At 39.3% G+C, this 2524-nt stretch overlaps 1 long non-coding RNA gene across 1 annotated transcript; it reads left to right on the top strand.

Moving 5' to 3' along the window:
• On the top strand, positions 1-1293 carry LOC127812056 (uncharacterized). The gene is made up of 2 exons (XR_008025811.1): positions 1-812; positions 995-1293. It is a non-coding gene; the product is annotated as an uncharacterized LOC127812056 (long non-coding RNA).
• The last annotated feature ends 1231 nt before the right edge of the window (positions 1294-2524 follow it).

Below are 2524 nucleotides of genomic sequence, written 5' to 3'. Positions count from 1 at the left end.
TTTGGGTCCGATTCAAACCTAAGTTTTTAAATTACGATTCGAACCCCAAAACTCCACAACTCCAAGCAATTGCAGAAACCCAAACTCGCCTTTGCCTCCCTCATGCCATCGCCGAGACAAGACAAATAGGACTCTATCTACAGAGGAAATGGCCGTCTTCCTACTAAATCTTATAACATTCCTCTTTCTACCACAACTCCAGGCAATTGCAGCAGCAGCACAAGCTCCAGGCAAGTGCAGTGGCTGCTGCGGCGACGGTCTGGTGATCCGGCCGCCGTTCCGTCTTAAACCCCGTCGTGATGATCATCAGGCTGCTGCAGCAGGAGGCGATGACTGTGCCTTGCCCCGTTACTACCTTTCTGAAACTGCTAGAGCTCTCCCCCTCTCTGAAACTGCCAGTCAAGTATATCGACTATGCATCACACGTTATCCACACTTCTTATCCTGATCTTGACTGCTTTGCCAAACACTTTCCAGACACCATCAATCCGTCTTCTTGTGACCTTGTCCCTTCGGATTCGCAGAAGATTACCGTTTAAGTGACTTCAGCATCTTCAACTGGTCATCCACAATGCCGGACAGCTACTCGTCTGGCTACCTTAGCGACCCCATTCGCAATGTTTATGCTATACCTTCGGACGCCTCCTTCGCGTCTTATCCCATGTTTTCCTCCAAAAAGATGTGCGAAATTTATTCATTTCCAGATATTTCCGATTCATCTCATCGTGAGCTTAGATTCAAATGGTCCCAAGTCGCTTGTCAACCTCGAATGTGTCCCCCAGAAATCAGCCCTAGCCAACGCAAAACTGCAAGTAATTAATTTCCATGTTCACAATTAAATTAGTCTATTGCGAACCATTTCGGTTTAATTTGTAATTACAATGATTAATTAATTTACCAATTGCTTAAATTATTATTCTATATAGCATTTTTATTTTTGGTTTGACTGATTTATTTTTTCTCATTAATTTTATTTAATTGATTCAAATTGCAGATTTGCTCTGAGGCTTATTTCTTCTTCCCGTAACAATTCTAGCATTGTACTGTTTCTTGAGCAGGATTAAAATAAAAAAAGATGATCAAGCAATTTTTGGAACACTATAGAAGTCGCAAGCCTGCAAGATATATTAGAGTATTTTAGTTGTTTAGTTTTGTTGTAATTTTGTACTGTTATTTTTCATTCCTGATGTTGAACACACAATGGCAGTTATGTCATTTTAATGTATTAGTTCTAGGAATATTTAATAGAGGGTTGAAACCCAGATGGGTTAATGAGACATTTTATATTTCTCTTTCTCTCTCTCACTCAAATAAGGTTTCGAACATGGTATCAGAGCGATTTTGAAGACCTAAGGTTTTCGTCAGTGATTTCCGCCTTCCGTTGTTTTTCCTCGCCGTCGATCCATCACAGCGAGTGAGTCTTCTTTCTTTGCTTCATTTGATTGTCTTGTTTTCTTTAGTTTTCTTCAACTCACGACCTCGATTCTTCTATGCGTGAGTCTTGCGTGATCCATTTGTTCAGATTTCGTGTGCGCAATCTTTCTTGTCGTTTCAGGATTTCTTTTGTTCAGAGATCCACCGTCAGTCTTTCTATATTCCGACAAACGTATTTCCAGATCTGTTATTTTCTTCAGATCTATTCTTTTTTTTTTTTTTTTTTCAGATCTGATATCTTCATTAGATCTGTTCGATTCCTTTCCTTGACGATCCACTCTAGATCTGTTATTGCGTTATATTTGATGGCAACATATCCAGATTTGTCTTCCTTATCTATGAATATTCTTGTCATCGACGATGGATCCAGTCCTTACTACCTTCACCATTCAGATGGTCTTGGTCTTCTCCTGGTGTCTCAACCACTGATGGGGGAGAACTATGTGTCGTGGAGTCGGGGGATGCTCATTGCCCTAACGGTAAAGAATAAAGTTGGTTTTGTTAATGACACTATCTCAAGACCATCAAGTGATGATCCTATCCTACTTAATGCATGGATTCGGAACAATAGTATTGTGATATCATGGTTGTTGAATTCTGTTTCCAAAGACATATCTGCTAGTGTGATTTTTTCTGATTCTGCACATGAGATCTGGTTAAACCTTAAGGAACGATTTCAACAAAGTAATGGTCCTCGTGTTTTCGAATTGAAACGTGAATTAATGAACTTAACTCAAGGACAATTGTCGGTTAGTGCATACTATACTAAGTTGAAATCAGTTTGGGAGGAGCTTAGTATTTATAGGTCGGGCTGTTCTTGTTCATGTGGTGGTATTAAAATTCTTCAGAATTATTACCAGACAGAATATGTCATATCGTTCTTAATGGGGCTAAGTGAATCCTATGCTTAGGTTAGGGGCCAGATATTACTTATGGATCCGATTCCCCCAATTAATAAGGTCTTTTCCCTGATCACTCAAGAAAAGAAACAAAGGAATATAGTTAATCACAATGCTGTGAATGATTCTGTTTCATTCAATGTAAATCATGAAGTGCATAAAAATAGTTAAGGTTGATTTGGGAAGAAGGA

Source organism: Diospyros lotus, chromosome 1, assembly GCF_014633365.1.
Source record: "Diospyros lotus cultivar Yz01 chromosome 1, ASM1463336v1, whole genome shotgun sequence".
NCBI lineage: Eukaryota > Viridiplantae > Streptophyta > Magnoliopsida > Ericales > Ebenaceae > Diospyros > Diospyros lotus.
This window is presented reverse-complemented; position numbering and strand designations above follow the sequence as displayed.